This window comes from Colossoma macropomum, unplaced genomic scaffold, assembly GCF_904425465.1.
Source record: "Colossoma macropomum unplaced genomic scaffold, Colossoma_macropomum, whole genome shotgun sequence".
Classification (NCBI taxonomy): Eukaryota; Metazoa; Chordata; class Actinopteri; order Characiformes; family Serrasalmidae; genus Colossoma; species Colossoma macropomum.
In genome coordinates this window covers 28,123,778-28,144,105 of record NW_023494800.1, presented here as the reverse complement: position 1 = coordinate 28,144,105, position 20,328 = coordinate 28,123,778, and the positions used below count along the sequence as shown (strand labels likewise).

Here is a 20,328-nt window from a genome sequence, read left to right as displayed (position 1 = left end):
AAATCACCACAAGCCAGGATTCTTTCTGTGATTTTAATGAATCTTGCAATTGCCTTTCCCTTCCCTTGCAGGTCACCATGCGCTGGAGTTATATCTGCATTTGTGATGTTGTAATCTGGCAGAAATTACAGACGGATGCAAAGTTAACAGGAGGAGTGTTGAAATGATAAAGATAGAGTGGGGGGTGGAGAAAATTAATGCCAGGAAAATGGGAAGAAGACGTCTGTCATGCAGTCAAGCACCGTGCTTCTAATGCACCGCTGCTGATAATGTGCAGTTGTCACTAAGCGAGAGAGAGAAGCTGACTTTGACTGTTATAAGTCCTATATTTAGTCACGAAAAAGGGATCATAATGTGAAATTTATTTAATGAGCAGCTGGAAACAGCACAAAACACATCAGTGTCATGAAAATCATTGCTAGTGTTGCAGCAAAGGTCCATTTTTGTTAAATGAAACCAAGCCTTCTTCCAAACTCAGTGTTACAAGATATCATTAGTTTCTTGATGAAAAGCATCTTCACTTCGGCTATTGTTTCAAATGTTTACTTGCTGGATTTCCAATTGTAGTTAGGGAGAGATCCACAAGAAGAGAGGAAGATGAAGAGAGAGACACTGAGTAAAAGGGCAGCAAAACAAGCTTGCAGGGGCTACGTCAGTAGAAACTGAGATTGAGGATTGAGTCAAATTTCATCCCTGTTTGCAGTTGTCAGCGTCGTCTGTGCCTGGCGATGCTGGAGTGTGAAACACAGTAAGCATGGGAGTGTGAGATGATGTATTATGTGAGTGTGCGTTGTGTGTGTCTATGTGTGTGAGTGGCGTGGTGGCAGTGTAACAAATCCCCTAACTCCTCTATGTAGTGGGCATACTTGTACACTTACCAAATTAAACTCAAATGGGTTTGAATGGCAAACATTTTATGCTGAAAGTTCTGATTTCTTTGGTCAGAGAGCTCTTACTTGGTTGAGGTAAATTTCAGTAGCCATTTTTAAGGGCTTACTGTTTCCTTTGTGCTGCTTGGTGACAAAAGGCACATATAATTTTAGCAAGGAAGAGGGCATAATGACTTTGAAAACAACCGTATAAGCAAAAATGTTTGTGCCCGAAGTTCATTACCTCATAAGCAAACTTCAGTGCCAGCAGCTGTGAACTTCTTAAAGTCAATTTGCCTGAGCATGCTGATTTTCTTCCCAGCCTGTTGTAAGTAGAGCCTGACAGATACGAAAATGTTGTTATCGACGCCAATACTGATTACTAATAAAACCAACAATATATTTTAAAATGATCAAAAATATAATTGTCTCCTATTTTTTAAACCATCTGTATGATATAATTGTCACTTATCAACAGTTATTTGTCAAATGTAATTATCAGTTCTCAACTGTCATATTTTTCTCAGCATCAGAAACTGAAAATTTTAAATAATATAAATATTTTCGCATGGGGCTTACCTGAACTCTCAGCGGTTCCTGCTAAATAACTCAAATTTTTGTTGTTTTTATTGGTTCTCTTCACAGAAAAGTGTTTTGTTTAAGTCTTCAAAAATTAGTGTTTTTTTCGCATCAGACTTGTTTGTATAATATAAAAAATAAAACCGGCCACTAAATGTCAGGACTTTTAGATCAGCAAACCTATATATTTGTCTGGCCCTAGTCATGATGAGTTACAGTAGAGCACACAAGTGTCTGGAGTTCTGTGAAACCTTCCTGGAGATGTTTAGTTTGTGGGCATAAGATCTACTGAGCGACATCCCTGTAGACCCTTGAAAAGCAAGCCTCACTTCTCACGCCTTTGGTCCACGGTTAGTGTGCTTTTTTTGTAGGGCCGAGAGGTGGACTGTAAGTGTGTGTGCATATGTGTTTGCGCGTGTGTGTTATGGAGGGGAAGCTGGTTGGAATCTGATCTAGTGTCCTTGCGCTTCTCAAGTTAAACAAACAACCACCAAAGCTCTGCGGCCAACTTTAACCCCAGGCTTTCTCTCTCTCTTTCTCTCTCTCTCTCTCTGCCGTGGCAGTGGTCCCCCCCAACGACAGCTGCAAAGCCCTGATGTCTCTGTTTTTTTCTACACTCTTTCATACTTCTCCCCTTTTTTCATCCCCCTTTACGTTCCTCCAAGCCGTGTTTTTGGTTCCCTCCCCTTGCACTCTCTCTCTCTCTCTCACTCTCTCTCAAGCTGTTTTTTTTTCCTTTTTTCTGAAGAGAACATCAAAGGGTTCTGGCTAATCTGTGTTCAACCCCCCCAACACACACATGCACACACACACTACCACTCCATGTGGATTGTGCCACAAAAAGCCAGAGATATCTGCAGCAGGCAGTGAGTGAAGATAGGCTCGATTTCAATCTCTCTCAGTCGCGTTTTCTCTCCCTCAAATGATGACCCTCACCCTTCCTTGAGAGAGCATGTGAGAGGCAACAAAAAAGTGGAAAAAGCTTGCATGCTGGTGAGGTTTTGGAGAAGGACCACAGGGACGCGACTGGCGTTTAATTGTTTGTTTTCCCTCTCTTTATGGCTTATTCTTTTAGTTTGATGCCTCCCACTTCACTTACTGACCAATCAAGCTACTGATTTGGCACAGAGTAAGTCAGCCCTTTCACTTTTTTTGTAGTTTGGTCAAGTCACACTAAGTGCAGTGGAGGAAGTTCAGTGGCAGCTGTAGAGCGTGTTGGAGGGGGGAAGAGAGAGATGTGGAGAGAGGAAGAGAGAGAAAGCAATGTTTATGCTAGCGGGGTCGCTCCGGCCGGGGCGGCTGAAGAGCTGGTAGGGGGCTCCCACGAAATGGTGTCTTTAAATATAAATACATCTTTGAAAAACCCTGTTAACTAGAAAAAAAGGTAGGGGGGGAGAGAGAGAGAGAGAGAGATGGAAAGGGGGTAAAACGGAGAAGAAGAAACATGTGTTTCTCGTCTGAGGCGGTAGTAGAAGAATAGCTGAGCAAAAAAAAGAGAGAGCTCATTGGTCTAATGGAGAACTGTCAGGAAGAATCACCATCAGAAATGACATCAGAGAAGAACTGATATATTTTTCGCCAGAGCGACTGACAAGTTAAAAGAGAAATGCCATGCATTATTTAAACAGGCTCTCGAATCTGTCAGCCACGTGATTTGCCAAGTTAGCAAAAACCAGGTGTGGGTGGAGAGAGAGAGAGAGAAGAAGAGGTGGCAGAATAGTGGTAGAAAGAGGTTGTGAGAGTGAGTGAGTGTGTGTATGAGAGAGAGAACACAGAGAGGCCTGAAGCTGCATGTGTGTGTTGGGGGGACGTACGTGTGCATGCCCACTGCAAATCCTTAACTAGCAGAGTGGTCAGCACTTTTGTTCCTTTTTTCTCCTTGTCTCTCACCCCTCCTTTGATTTGTCCTTCACTCTTTTCTTTCAAGTGCTTTGCTCATCAAAATGCAAGTGTCATTCTTGTTTAATCTGATTGGACTGTCCTAGTGCTGCCACCATGCAACTTGTTTCATCAGACATTTCAAGTAAGAAGTCGTTTCTCTCTTTCTCTCTCTCTCTCTTTCTCTCTCTCTGTCTCTCTCTCTTTCTCTTCTTTCTGAGTTTTTTGTCTTCCTGTTCTTATCCCCTGCCATCAATTTTGCCTTTCTCTTTTTTTCCATATGGACCTGTTTCATTCATTTTCTTCTACTTTCTGTCTCTATAGCTCTCTCTCTCTCTCTCTCTCTTTTCCACTGAATGTATTTTTTCTGCTTCATCTGAGGTCCCTTGCACACACTCCATCCCTTCCCATAATCCCTCTGTAACCAGAATCACTTCTCACTCCTCTGAACACCTGTAAATGCTGTCACTTGATCTCCTCCAGTTTTTTGTTTTTGTGTAATATTGACAGTATCAAGAAGGAGAAGGGTCCCTGTTGATCTTGTGACCAGGGTGGGCTGGATCATTTTTCAGCCACTAGGGCAGTTTTGTATGTGGCTGATCATGGCTGTTCATCCCAAAGACCTAGGCCAGAGCTAGGCTAAGTTCAAAGGATAAACCCCTGTGGGTTGTTTTACTAGGACAATGAGAAGGCTTTTTGTTAAGGGGACTTTTTAGACATGTAACTGAGATGCTCTTTTGTGATTTCTTCTCCTTCTTCATTCTCTTTAATATGTTAGGAGAATGATTTACTAATGAAATACTACATATTCACATGCATAACCTATATACTGGTGACAGAGAAGCATGATTCATCACTCCACAGAATATGTTTTCACTGCTCCAGAGTCCAGGGCCCCCCATTGTTTGGCATTGTGCATTTTGATCTTAGGCTTCTGTGTAGCTGCCCGGTCATGGAAACCCATTTCGTGAAGCTCCTAACGCTCAGTTCTGCTGATGTTGCTTCCAGAGGCAATTTAAAACTCTTTAGTGAGCTATTCAATAGAGGATAGGCACTGTGTGCTTCACCACTTGGCGGCCCAGCTCTGTGAGTTTGCATGGTCTACCACTTCGTAGCTAAGCTGTTGTTGCTCCAAGTTGCTTCCATTTTACAACAGTAGCCTCTGTCTCTCTGTCTCTCACAGACATGAATACATGCACACACACACACAGACTCACACAACATGCATCTCTGTTCACAATTTATTACACACACAATACTCACACAATATGATATTTATGTTCATGCATCACTTTTCCAACCACACACATACATACTGTACGTGGTATCTGAATTAAGCAGGTCTCTTCCAAGCCAGACAGCACATGAGTTCGTTTATTATTAAAGGAAAGTCTAAATTTATAATTGGGATTACAAGACTGAGCTTTTGAGGTGTTTACAAGAAGCATGAAAAAATATCCCTGCAGATTCTTGGTGAATCTAAGCAAGAAGACTTTGGAGAAGTAAGTCTCCCAAGAAGAATGGAAGCTGTAATGAAGCCAAAAAGTGGACACATTAAGTACATTATATTTAGTTCTTAAAGTTTTTAGTGCAATTTTCTGAATCCTTTGTACTTAATGGCCATTTTTACTTTTACAGAGTACTTTGCATTTTCAAACACACTTATTTACTGTCCCTGTCATCAAAACTTCATAATAATAATAATAATATTAATAATATTAATAATAATAATAATGCGGATCAGCACCTCCAAGTCTGAGTCCATGGTCCTAGCCTGGAAAAGGATGGCATGCTCACTCCAGGTAAGGGGAAAGGACTTGCCTCAGGTGGAGGAGTTTGAGTATCTCAGGGTCTTGTTCACGAGTGATGGGAAGAGGTATCGTGAGATCGACCGCAGGCTGGGACAGGCGGTGGCAGTAATGCAGTGTAGTGGAGAAGAAGTCTGTTTACTGGTCGGTCTACATCCTGACCCTCACCTATGGTCATGAGGTGTGGGTAATGACCGAAAGAATGAGATCGCGAAGAAAGGTCAGTATCTGCAGATCTAAAATCACATGCTGGAATATACACAGACATTCTGCAATGTAAGCAGGCAAAATATAAAGCCTTAAAATGTAATAGCAGAACTTTAAAATCTATGCTGGAAGAGACAGGTAGCCAGTGCAGTTTGTTAAAACAGGAGTGATATAAGTTTTCTTGTTTGATTTTGTTTGGATTCATGATTCCACATTTTGTAAGAGTTTTAGAGGATGTTTTGTTTTCTTTGGGGACCTGGTAATAAAAGCATTACAGTAATCAACTCTGCTTGTAACAAATGCATGAACAAGTTTTTTTGCATCGCTATGAGATAGAAAAGGCCAAACTTTAGCAATATTTCTCAAATGATAAAGTAACTGCGTTTACATGCTGGACAAAACAGAGCTCAGAGTCTAAGATTACACCTAGATTTCATACTTCAGGTTTGGTATATGAAGCTTAAGGGCTGAGTTTAAGTACCAAGAATCAGTATTTTTTGTTTTCATGTTTTAGTTTTGGAACATTTTTTGACATCGACTGAGAAATATCTAACAATCAGCTGGTAAGCCTGTCAACAGAGTCTTGATTATCAGAAGGAATGGAAATGTATAATTGTGTGCCATCAGCAAAGCTATGAAAATTTATATAATGTTTCCTAATTGCATCACAGAGGTAATGTACACAGAGAAAAGCAAAAGGCTCTAAAACTGAACCTTGTGGGACTCCACAAGAAATGTTAATATTGTTTTGATGAATGATTTCTCAGTGAAACCATGAACTGTCTATTCACTAAATATGATTTAAACCATTTTAAAAGTGTGCCTGAGAGGCCTACACAGTGGATTATAATCTTGTGATTAACGGTATCAAAAGCTGCACTCAGATCCAGTAAGACCAAATAAGAAGGATTTTGTGCATCAGTGCTGAGACTGAGGTCATTGACAATAGGGGTGCAACGATTATTCGACTTAGTCAACTAAAATCGATGACCAAATTAGTTGCCAACTAATTTAGTAGTCGATTAGTTGGTGACGTCATTACGCGTCTTTCTTGCGCTCACTAGGAACGTTTAAAAATTACCGCTCACTGAAGTGTTAACAACAGCGCAACGGCTGCCTCAAGAACAAAATCCTCAAAGTGTGGAAGCTAAACTCAGAAAACAAGGCTGCCACTTGCGCTATTTGTGAAGCTGAACTTGGCTGGCATGGGAGCACATCCTCCATGCTGGAGCATCTGAAGAGGAAACTTCTCAGCTCACTGGATGAAGAAGATTCATCTCTGTAAGATACGCCGCGTCCCAAACCGCATACTAGCTCACTAAATAGTGTGTAAAAATAGCGCATATACCTTTAGAAGTGCACTCATTAGTGTAGTATGTAAAGTACAGAAGTGTGTGGTTTGTGACGCCGTCGATAGTTGTGCTAGCGAGCTAATTAGCTAATATTCATGTTAAAAACCGTCCTACTTTATGTTATGAGCCGAGCTGTAACATTTGTATTTTGAAATGCATGTTCCCTGTAATCATTATTGGAGTTGGAACAGAGAAGAAAGTAACTATTATTCACAGCGATTCTGTTCACTTTCCAGATAACGTTTTCACTTTTAAACACTGCATGGTCATCTTAATGTTGAGGCCACCGGTGCGTTCAAATTTGGAAAACACAGAAGAGCGTTTGCAAACAGTTTTCTGTTCTCCGCGAACGTTCGGCTCCACTCACTAACAGTTAAGGAGGTAGTTCTCTGTGAAGACACAGGGCAGCTGGACAAAGGGTTACCATTGAAATTAAGTGTTCATACAAAATCATTCAAATCTAACAGTTCACATAGAACAAATTTGCCACAAACGTTTGCCACTTTCCCATCTGCTCTATCAGAGTGCATCTCCTCTGAATATCTGCTCTCAGAGGAGCGCAAGACTCTCACAAGAGCACGGAGAGATACTGACTTTCCTCCGTTTCAATAAGACCTGTGATTGTAAAATTTAGTTGCAGCAAAGTGTAGACAGATAGCAGAATGCACAGAGCATAGACTACACTGTTTAAATTTAACATTTAAATTTAGATTTTTTTTTTTATTTACTTGATTAAAGGAAAGTTGGTTTAGATTTGTTATATTTTATAGCTGCTACTTTGCACATTCTTGGTTATAAATTTTGACAGGAAAAATATTTAGTTTTATTTTTTTTTATCTTTTGTATTAGCAGAGAAGTTCATTAAAACTGTGAATTCTTGAATGTTTTTCATCTTTATTGCCTTCATTGTTATTTAGCAAATGCATAGAACAACCTCAAGCTAAATGTAAAAACTAATAGCTACATAAAAGTTATTTGGTAATATAGTGATTCATAATCTGAATAATCGATTATTCGTTTCAGTAATCGATAGATTATTCGACTATCAAATTAGTCGTTTGTTGCAGCCCTAATTTACAATGCGAACCAGTGCTGTCCCTGTACTATGGTAAGAAGGAAAACTTTTTCGAAGACTTTAAAAAGGAAGGTTTGAAATTGGGCTAAAATAATTTAGTATGAAAGGATCCATGCTACTCTTTTTCAGTAGAAGCATCAACAAAGCACTTTTAAAAGCATGTGGAAAAGCACCTCTTGACAGAGAAAAGTTAGTAGTTAAAACATCACTTTAAACACAATAAAAAACATCTTAAGGAGAGATATAGGAACAGGGTCAAGATTGCATGTGGAAGAAATTAATTTGTTTATAACAGTTGTAAGCTCCTGAAAATCGATAACAGAGAATGATATCATTACTGATAAGAGCTTGTTTCAGGTGGCTGAGCTATGGCCTGTCTTATCAAGAATATTTTCTGTTGAAAATGAATTGCAAACTCTTTGCAAATTTTAGAAGATAAATCACCATAAGACACACTAGCAGAAAAGTTGTAGAAAAAGCATTATTGTAGGTGGAGATGGAGATATGTAGAGAGATGCTCTTTGAGAATATTTTTATTACACAATTTGTTTAAAGTGCACAATTTTTTTTTCTATATCACTGCAGTGAGAATGTCAAGTTTCCCTTTATCTAGCACTTAGATCAGTGACCAGATCATTACAGGAGGGAGTCAGAGTTGTATTCGATGAACTGTCATGCATCATTCATTCAACTGTTTTTGTCAGTGTAACGCTTTTAAAGTAAATTTCAGGCACTTTCTTACCTCTATATTCATTTGAAAGAAAATACAGAAATGATCTGATATGAAAACTTCAGAGGTAAGGGACACATTTGTATTTAAACCTTTTGTGATTACCAGATCCAGGATGTGACCTAGCTTGTGGGTAGGCTGCCCATGTGCTGCTTCAGATGTCTCTAGACGTTTAATGCATTCTATTGCGTTACTGTCTGATGGGTTATCAGTATGTAAGTTGAAGTCCCCAGAGTGAAGAATTTTATCATAGCTTGTGGATACACATACACACACACACATAAACCGCTTGTTAGTAGTAAAATATCCTCGAGATGGGACGCTGTATCTCGGCTCCAAAGTGTGCAACATAGCGTGAAAGCCCTGGTTCTCAACAACTGAGAGCTGGCGTGCAGACTGCAGGTCACACAGCAACGCAGTCTCGCCTAGCTAGTCGCTAACGAAAAGGCAAAGACAGAGATTTAAGATGAACATTTGGAGACGAATGGACTTATTCACATTATGCCGCATTGGCGTCTCAGGCAGAATTTAAGGTGGAACGGGAAAATTCGAAGAAGAAGCTGACGAATAAGAAGCGACTTCAGCTTCATAAACAATAGTCGAACGTTGAGGGACATTTTACAAGAAACTGTTCAACTTTTGAGGAAAAGTTTTCTGGCGGAAATGGGAGGAAAACGGCTAAAGCTAAATCTTAAAGAAGAGCAAAGTGAGTCTGTGTTTTTGATTATATTTTTTAGCTTATATTAGGACATTCGCACATACTGAGATATACTGGACATAAAATGTTGTGGCTCCCAAGGTTGTTTGATTTTTGTTGAAAGGACAAAATGGCTCTTCTTAACATTTCGGTTGTTGACTCCTGACCTAACATAGCTTTTAATGCAGAGGGAGCCGGTCGGATTTCCCGCTCATCCAGACGTGTTTTTGTTATGTGCACGTCACAGTGTCCAGGCGCTGCGCTTCCGCACTTCCAAGTTCCACCTTTTGCGTTCCATCAACATTACGTTATAAATTAACATTTAGAAAATCGTTTTTTGACATTTGTGAAACGATTCAGAATTATCCACGTCCACATCGTGATGCATCTAAGAATCAATTTTTTCCCCCACCCCTATTATTTAGTGACCTTACATTTACATTTACTTTACGTTGAGTAAAGCAAGGTTTAATTTTCTGCTCACTACACTGTGTGTTTGGATGGGACTGGTGTACATGGGTACATGAATTAAATTATTGGTGTTTTGACTCTGCAAGAACTCTTCTGACAACTTTGTGTTGTAACTGTCTCAGTATTGTGGTAATTCCATGTACTGTCTTTGTCGACAAGTTAAGGCATTTTTCTCTGTTTATTGCTAGCAGAAGCTTTATTATTGTGACAGCAGAGATAGAGGAAAATGGTAGAAATTGAGGAGGCATTGTCTATACCATAAAAAGCACTTAACTGTCCGCTGTTGTTACTACTTAACTGTCTGTTCTTTATTGCTGTTACGTCCAGTCAGGCCTAGTGTAGTACCTTCTCTGTCGCTCCCAGATAGCACTCCAGTTGCTCACATAGCCAAAGCCGTTGTTACCGCACCAGCTTTGGAGCCAACAGTGACGCATGTAGAGCCTGCTGAACACCTCACTTCCTCTCCTGTAGGTGGCCAGAGGTCCTGAGATGTCGATCCTAGCCTTTGTCCTCATCTTAACAGTGTTTAGAAGTAATCCAAAATGCTCCTTGAGGACTTCACTCTGACGGAATGAGATGACATGAATGACCACGATGCTGATGTCACATGACCTGTTTAGTCAGGATTGGCGTCCAGTCAGAAAAGGCTTACACCTTAATTTTTTCTGATTTTATTTATTTATTTTATTTACTCTACTTGGAAATAGCAGCTGCACTCTACTTGAAAACAGCAGCTGTCCACACATTGTGTGGACAATTCATAACAAATGGACCAATATAAATCTCCAGAATTACTTTAAATACAATCTTTTTACTTTAATGTAAATAAAGGTTCTTTGTGTTCTTTCCTTCTCCTACATCTTCTTTCCTTCTCCAATAAAGTTATCATTTTGGAGATAGAAGGTTTTGTTACGGCCTCAACAACATACATACGTGTGTGATCCCTACAAAACAAAAAATACATCACACGCACGCATACACACACACACATACACACACACACACACACACACACATCTATATGTATAAATATAAATATGCATATGTATATACTGTATAGTTGAATAGCATTGATTATGCCTCCCAGCATGAGGAGTGTGTCACATAAACAGATGGTCCATGCAACAAGATGAGCATATGAAAGACTGAGCAGGGAAAAAGCTGCATGACCCTCCACATATTGGCCAATGGTTCATATTCCTCCCACCACTGCACTCTAAGCCTGGGCTTGACTTCCTGGATCAACTCCAGGAATATAGTCAGTAGATTGTACAGCATAGTATTTAATCAACTGAAGCTTATACTATATTGCAGAGAACCCTGTATCCTGGGCACACTGTAGGCAGTTCAGTGACAACAGCAGCATCATTTCACTGCATCTTTTTTGTGCCAGTGTCAGTTCATGTAGATGTTTAGCCTGCATACATTTATCACACGCACATACACACATGCACACACACACTTGACAATCTTGCAGTCCTGCATGTTGACCTTGAAGAAGACGCTTGTCAGCGTTGAGGCATCACAGCCATGGGTCAATATGGACATTTGCTTCATTGAATACCTTATCGAGTCTCCAGCAGAAAGTGAATACTGAAAGAAGCCTCCACTTCAAAGCCCCATCTCCTTTCTTCTGTTTTATCAGTGACTGTGGAAAAATAGTTAAAGAGGTGTATCAGCTGAAGTGTGCGGAAAATAAAGTGGTCAGTGTACAACTGTGTGTATCCAAAGCTTCTGTATTTAGTCTCAAACCTTCAGTCCGGCTAATGGGAATCCATCCTGCGTAATGACCCACAGTTCCTATCGGTAATGAGATGTGGGAATTGTTCGCCCATTTGACCAGATGATACTGTATTAACGGACCGGGCCAAGCAGGACGGATGGGGGGGTCCACCCGGAGCCCCCGCGCCCTGCCTCATTTTTCATCCGCCTGACACCGGAGCCGCCGCGAGGGTCCGAGGGGGGATTGATTTCAAATGAGCCTCAAAATGACGTCTAATGAAAGCCCATAAAGATGCAGTGTGCTCCCAACCCAGCCAAATGAGCCGCAGCCTGCCGAGGTTACAGTAAACACCTGACGGCATCCCTGTGTCCAGGCCACTGGCCACCACAATTCAAGAAATTGGTTATTTTCAAATATAAAGTGAATCTTGTGTGTTTGCATGCCTGACTTTTGCAGCTTTTTTCATATTCTTCAAAAGCATGGTTCTATTTTCTTGTTTCTCCAGAAACATGGCGCTCTCATAGAGAAATAAAGAAAGATTGAGGAGAGTGAGGGAAAGAGCCTCCATCTTCGGTGCCACTCATTGATATGTAAACGCAGGGCGATATCAAAGAGACATCTTCTCAGCCTCTCTGTGAAGCGAGCACTACTTATGATCAAAGGCAAGGCGCCGTAAACCGTTCAAAGAGAACAGAGTCCTCTGATGGCCATTAATGTGTCTCTCTGATAAGGGTAAGTGAAAGACTGTGCCATCTTAGGCAACACAAAAGGCCCAGGAGGAACACAATATAGGACTCACTTAGAGAGGCTGATGAGATGTTGAATATTCAGCTGGAGGTGGATTTCTAAATATGATGGAGGTAATTGAGAGGCAATAGCCAAAGAAGTAATGTATTTGCCAAGGCAGTGGGACACAAATAATCACACGTGGAGCTGAGATATTTTCTTTTCTCCTTTTTGGTCACTTAAACCAGCTAAATATTACAAAGAGATGCCAGAAACATGTTTGCAAAGGACACCCACAAGTAATTCTTCTTTTATTTTTCTGTTTTTGTTCAGCTGTCTTTTCAAATACAGTTGGGTTAACATATCTTTTTTCCTGAAGAGAAGTGTCATTCCCCCTGATTTCCCTGATAGCACTAAAGACAGTGTGGAAAATTAGCATCTTCCTTGCTGAACATCTGGGCAGATATAGTGGGGTTTATCTACAAACACCTCAAATATACACTTTTCTATAGACCCTAGCTGTGATGTGAAGTGGGAAAAAATGGCCCAACCAGGACATCTCAGAGCACCCCTGCCCCTACTGTTTTTCTTATTCAGAATTATGGTTGAATAGGCTGCTGAAGATTGAGTGGATACTGCCCTAAACCTCTTATTTCTAGAGAGTACTCAAGAGCTGTGCCCTTGGTTCTTGTTAAATCACCTTTCTTAGGGAAATTGCCTGTTTGAAATGGATGGAAAAGGCTTGTGGGGTCTTAACGACTTTGTGGTCCAACGTGGCATGATATATTCCCATCCAGTGTTTCTCTTTGTGTTAGCATGGAACCACGCTGCAGCGTTTGCTCCTGTCAGAGCAGCTCCTCTTCTCCAGCCTTCATCCGACTCCTCACAGCAATTAACACTTCATTAAGAGTGCGCTTTAATCATTTTCACTTTCAATTCAAACATCTTGTGCAAGGCCTCTTGTGAATTGTTTTCTCATTGTTCTGGGAGAGAATTAATGACTGATGATTTCAGTGTTTTTTTCTTTTCCCTCCCTGATGTGTCTTCATTATTATTTTGTTATTGCATGTAAATAGATTTTTCACACCCAAAATCCCAAGCTTCTTCCAGCATCTGCAAAACCTTGGATGTGGTGTTTCCTTATATGTGTAAAGACCCCACGGTGCATCCTTACCCATTGCAGCATCAAGTTTGGAGAGCTGTTTGCACTTAACACAGTCTATTTAATCTGATTGCAGTCGTTCTATGCTGAATCTGTCCAACTGGACAAGACCTGGCTTTAAAGATTAGATGCAGCGTATTGCATTAGACTACAACATGAAACAGGAGAGTTGTTAGGCTTGACTTGTCAGAGTGCTTGCCAGCTCCATTATGGCAAGCATGATTACAGTAGGAAATGTGCTGATAATGGATTTTAGGGTATTTGGCATTTGAATGACTCCAACACAATGTGTTTTGTGTAGGGATTCCTTATGCACTGTGCATTGTCCTTCATTTTAGAGTGGGATGCAAATGATGTAGCTTGTTTGAAACATATTTGGCAATATGGGCAGTTCACATGTAGTGGCACTATACAGAGACCCATGCAGATATTGGAGTCTAAAGCTAATGTGTGGCCATGAGGGGGGATGTGTGTCTGAGGTGGGTGATGAGTTGTATAGTGGATAGAGGGTAGCCAGAAGGGTGCCTAGCTCCCTGGCACAGTGTAAAGAGATACTGGGGCCTATTGGGCATCCCATACAGTATCCAAAATACACATAAACACACAAACACATGGTGCTGTCAACCACCTAACCTTCAAAATTACAGCAGAAGAGACAATGCCTGCCAAAAAAGCACGTTTTTACTATTCTAGATCTCATTCCAGACTTAAACCCAAGGACAGAACAATAAATGTATTAAATTACAAGACTCAAAAATAAGAAATAACTTACTACTGTAAAAATTGTACAAACGCTTTTCTGCTAGCTTTCAATTTCAAGTTCAACTTGGTTCATGAGCTATGCATTTCAATGCAGAACTTTCAAATGAGAAATTGAACTCACTCCCTAAATTTGTCCATCTAACGTGAAATACAGTTCCTATCGCATACCATTCACAAGTTGTATATGATGGAAACATCACAGTCTTTCAGTTGCTTCTAGTTTAATTCTAAAAATATACATACAAGTATACATTTTGTCACAATGTCTTTTGAACTACAAAGCCCACTGAACTTCGATTGTGCAGAAAATTATTACCTTTAATTTGTATGGTTTGGCACCATGTACCAAACCACAGGTGGATATTTGATGATCATCATGATGATTCTCCTCCATACACCTAACGCCTGTAACCAGAGGCCAGGACTGGCAAAAACAGCAGAAACATGAATAATCCTCCACAGAACCATGCCCATGCTGGTGTTAGCTGAGCATATTTGTCATTAGCTTGGATTTCCCGTACCTTGTTGAAGATGGGGGAGGCAGGAGGTGGGGGGGTAGGTTGGTGAGAGGGCCGCAGGACCGGGGGGACAAGGGGGGGTGGGTTTGGCCAAAAGCACAGCTGTAGTGCCTGCCATACTGATTGCCTCTCCATCCCTCGCCCTCATTTATCTTCATTTCTTCCCAATTACACCAAATTAGCAATAGTCTCAGTTGCATTACCAACTTAATCCTCCCCTCTTTTTTTCCTTTTTTGCGGGGCGGCATTATGCGACGGCAGATGATTCCTTGGCGGGAGTCAGGGTAAACAGCCATGAAAATGCCACCCCGGCAGATGGCGAGGCCCACAAGAAATATGACAAACAGAGTGCCAGCGTGGCGTCCTCCGCCCGTACCCGCTACAAGCTGTTAATGCGCTCCCGGACAGTGTGTGTGTGCATGTGTGTGTATGTGAGCGTTTGTCGGTGTAACGATATTAATGAATGCATGTGTGTGTCGCACAGTATGTTTAGCTTTAAATAGGCGTGGTGGAACCAAAGCAAGGCCATGTTCCTTGTTCTTCTGAGCAGGGAACCCATGTGGCTCCTTTGAGGATGGTCTGCTTGGAATGAACTCTTTGACTCATGCATTAGTGTTTCAGATCTAGAGCAGTCATTATTGATGAGGTGTTTAATTGCATTGTATTTTGGAACTCTGCAAATGATGAAGAGACTGTCTGGACAGCACAGTGGGAGACTGAAGCTCCAGATATGGATTCATGTGGAATCCGAATATGAGTGCTGATCTAGGATCATGTTATCTTCCATCCACACTGATGTTGTCCACTAGGACCTAAAGTCTGTACACTCTTGTATTGGCATTTTTAACGATCATGACTTCTGAAATCATACTGAAATTAATTGGTAGAAATGTAACTTTCATTCATCCACTCTTACTGCCGATACAGTAGCAAACCATTCATCATTGGCCTTCTTTGCATTAGTTTCTAATATACTTAGATTTCTGGAATTAATAAATGTGTATATACTGTGTAGTGTCTGCTGTCCATTTCAGTCTTGATGTAAATCAGCTTTTTGAAGTTTAGGTCATACAGAGTGAGAGGTTTATCCAGCATTTTGTTTGCTGTGAAGTAAACATGTGCACATATTCTCTCCACTTTCACTGGTCTGAGGTAGGTCTGGTGGCATAAACATGCATTCACAAACTGTTTACAGACCTCTTGCTCATAAATGTGGTGGGCCAGCTCAACATCAACACAGAGAGCCACTCCAAAGGAAGCCTGATAACCCTAACCCATTACAAGCTCAAACAACACATTAAAAGTCCAGTTCTTTGGGCCATGAAAGCAACAAGCCACCCAAAAGATGCTTCAGTGTATTTGTTTTTCCCTCTGATCAAAGCTAACAAGATTTTGCTTAAATCTTTTCCTTTTTCCATTGATTATTTCCATTTGGTGTTTGAATGGCTTTTTTAGAACACTGTAGTGGTGACCTCCAAGCTAATGGCAGAGCCAGCGCTGGATTATTCACGAAGTCTTTCCTCACACATGCTCTTGTATCTCCAGGAAACAGGAGGAAGAGACTGTAGGCTGTAGGTGAGGGCTGGCGTAAATGGCAGATGGTGAGGCTGACGGGCCAAAGAAACACTCCAGAGGAGCAAAGGGGAGGGAGACTAGCTAGATAACACTTTTTTTTCACTTGCGCACACATGCACATACGCTCACAAATGTGAAACGGTAACTTCATAGGAGAAGGAAAAAACATTCTTTAATGTACACTAAGGTAAAAAGATTTTGTTCGTTTGGACCATTTCTATTGGTCATTTTGTCATGAAATGTTCAATAAACTCAAAGGACAGCTAGCATTTTCAAATGGTCTAAATAAAAAAGCAATGAAAGAAAAAAATTGTGGTTATGTTACAACAGCAACATTATGTGAAATGTTCTAACAGTGTTCTACAATTAATTTTAGTGTGGTTTTACATTATATAAACCAGCATTGTTCTTTATGGAACCACTTCTCTCTATTGCTCAGACTACATGACTCACAGTTTAACAAAAGTAGATGAAAGTGTTCTTTGTCTGACATTTTTGATATTTATTTTCCCTTTGATTCAAGTAATAGATGTCATTTACTTATTAATGGCCCTATGAAGACGCATGTAACAAAGGAGAAGTAGCTGTTCTTCTGGAAGCCTAGGAGGTGGTGCTCTAGAGAGAGAGGTGATGTTTGCAAGCCATGTTTGTACCACATGTGCTCTGAAGCTCCATATCCTGTGGGTCTTACGGCTTTAAACAATTTTCTTTCCAACTTCAAACTTCAATATAGAGGGAGAGAGGAGGTGGTAAAAGAGTTTGATGAAATGTTTAGACATACAATAAATGTCGAAGTGTTCAGACACCCTTTCTATTCTAATTCAACTTTAAGGTTTGCCCACCTCTCACACAGGCAGTCAATTGCAAGCGCACATTATGTACTTGTATAATCTCATTAGAAAATCCAATGTAACGGAAGGCTCTGCAGCAGCCGCATATGAACCTTGGGTCACAATGCTCAGTGCCAAGTATCGGCTAGAGGGGTGCAAAGCTTCTCAGCGTTGGGCTCTGGACCAGTGTAACTAGGTTCTCCAGGGTGATGAATCACCATTGAATATCTTTGGGATGAGGTGGAGTGGAGTTTGTGATCCAGAACTAATCATCTGACATCAGTACCTACTTAATGCTTTTGTGAATGTAATCTAATCCTCACAGCAATGTTCCAACATCTAGTGTAAAGCCTTCTTACTATTAGAGGCTGTTACTGAAGCAAAGGGGGACAAACTCCCTATTAATACCCTTGATTTTGGAAGAAGCATTGGGTGAGCAAGTGTCTACAAACTTTTGGGCATGTAGTGTGCAGGAATGAAGAGAGTTAAAGGTCTATATTAGGGCTAATTTCTAAACAATAGAAATGCACTCAATAAGAACAAAATGGAAATATACAAAGCCTTTTAAACGTTCCGAAATATGTTTTTGGGACAAGATCAACTATGGGAAGCCTTTACAAACACTATGGGTCAGATTCCTGGACAGAGACAAAGTAAGCCTGGGCTACATAGTATTTTGAATCATGTATGTCAAAAGTTCTTAGAAATGGGTTTGCTATAGTAGTAGTAACCACAGCAACCTTAGTCTATACATGAATGTAGTAAGGAAGATCAGGGGAGTGTTTGATATAATCTATCTGTCATAGTTTGTGTGTGTGTGTGTGTGTGTGTGTGTGTGTGTGTGTGTGTGTGCGCGTGCATGCCGTAATTACGCGGGGCTTTTTAAAAAGGATGCTGTTAACCAGCTCTGTCAGCGTGTGGCTAAGGAGCAGTATGGTGATGGACACATTCTTAAAGCATGACTGACAGCTGGGCAGGGTGCAGACTCACACGCACATGCACACACAAACACATACACACACACACTTCTCCCTGGCTGGCACCGCTTTTAGGCTAATTACTCTAGCAGCCAAAACTAGAGGAGCTCTTGGACCAAGCCCAAATGGGCCATCAGCACCAGAGCCTTGGATAGTTGAACTCCTCACTCACTGTGATATACTGCATCTCACACATGTTCACACTCACACGTCCAACTTCCAAAGCCGTTAGCCCATTGCAGGGGTCAAACCGGAGACTTACTGGTTCAGTAATAAAATGAAAGAGAGCCGATTTAGTAGTGTGAATGTTTTGCTCATCTTTTGGCAAGTCAGGACAGTATATAGTTCTCCCTGTTTTAAACTTGAAAGGAGGTGAATACACCCACACACAAACTAATAGCACCGCTGCTGAGTCCTGGATTACATTGCTGAAGTTCAGCGCTTATCATTAGTTTGCATTTATGTTAATTATGATTACACTTGACAAGAGCATGGAAAGGTCAAGTGGAAGTTGCAGTGCAAACACTTTCCTTTCGGGCTCACACACATGCACACAAACACAGTCCCTCTCTGAATTGCCTGCAATTTGGTGTCTGAACAGTTCTCCCACTTTCCCTAAGCTTCTATAGCTCAATGATATCTTTAGCTTGAAATTTCTCAGTTTTTCAGAGATTTTGTATGAACGTCTGTCCCTCTTATAAACAGAGCCATTTAAATTGTACAATGGAAAATATTGACTAATAAAAGTGAGCCCATCTCTATATTGAGGTCTACCAAATGGCACAGTAGAATAGCACTAGAGAAAGCAAGCTTTAGATCTGTATAGTCTAAGGCCCCATCCACACAGATCCGGATATTTTTGAAAGCGTATTTTTTTGTCTCAGTGTTTTGGCCTCCCATCCTCATGAAAACACCAATTTAAGTCACTAAAAATGGAGGCTTTTGGAAATGCCCTCCAGGGTGGAGATTTTTGAAAAATCTGTTTTCATTGTTTTCATGTGGATGGGCAAAACACAGTTTGTTTTAAATGCTGGCGTCACGCTATAAATTTGTGCATGCCTGTTGCTGTTTACATTATTTTAGCATGCAGAATTCGGTAAACAGTAATAAACTTTAAACCGCAATGATTTTTATTTACAGCATTCTTCATTAAAAAAAAAAAAACAACTCTGAAAATATCCAGATTAGGGATGGGCAATATGGCAAAAATATTACATCACAATACTTCAAGACATTTTCACAATCCATGATATGCATCACAGTATTTAGATTTTCTGAGATTTAATAAGTTGAAACAGTTAAAATAAAACCTGAAGTCCTATGTTTCGAAAATTATATAATAATAATAATAATAAACCTATAACTACAATGATTTTTATTCACTGTTTTACAAACTGCACTGCAGTAAATCTAAACAAGCGTATTTATGCTCACTTTGTAATGATATGTAGTTAGTCAGTGTTCTTTAAGTACTGACGATATTCATGATATGCTCAGAGAAGTATATAGTGACATAATTACAATAATGGTAAAATATTGTCATGTTGCCGACACCTAATCTAGGGGCCTAAGATGAGGAAATGTTTGACAAAGAAAGAAAGTGGTGGAATGCAATACTGCTGAATGTTATGCATATTTTGTGCACATTCACAAATTAATTGTAACATTTCATTAGAACATGAATGAGCGTGTTTTTTGTTTTTTTGTATGATCCATAAATTATGTCATTGATTTATTATTTTTTGTGGTCCTTCATAAACACATCCAAAAAGCATTTTTATTCCCTGTACATTCTAGTTCTACAGCATTCTCCCAACTTTTCTCAGAGGTTAACATACCAGCATACACCTTGTGTGTCACACAAGCTGTAAACACACACGCGCACACACATGGCCTCAGGTGTTTGAGCTTAGCCATTACCTTATCTGCCTGTTTTCTCTCACTCGTTCCAAGGGCTCCCTGATGAACAGCTCCCAGCATTCTACAGAGGAAGAATTTAATTCGCATTATTATTAAAAGAATCACTCACTGCAATCTGTTGCAAAAACACCATCTGCTAGATCACTCGTAGGACCTCCGTTGCTTATTAAGCAGAATTAGACAATGATTTCCTCTTCCCAGCTTTGCCTTCTCTCTCACTTTCTCTCTCTCTCTTTTTCGCTCTCTTTCTGTCTTTCTCTCTCTCTCTCTCTCTCTCTCTCTCTCTCTCGCTTTCTTTCTCACTCTTTCTTTCTCTCTCTTTCTGTCTTTCTCTCTCTACCCCCCCCCATCCCTTGCCTCTCGCCTAATTCAACTAAAGTCTTTTTATAGTGCCCAACAACTGGCTTTTCAACTGTATTTCCGCCCATTGATTTATTTATGGATATTAGTGGCTCATGTTGGCAGCTGA

General features: G+C 40.4%; 1 protein-coding gene across 2 annotated transcripts in view; it reads left to right on the top strand.

The window, feature by feature from the left end:
• dacha (dachshund a) overlaps window positions 1-20,328 on the top strand; it is a 152,311-nt gene that overhangs the window by 99,674 nt on the left and 32,309 nt on the right. The gene's annotated exons all lie outside the window — the stretch shown is intronic.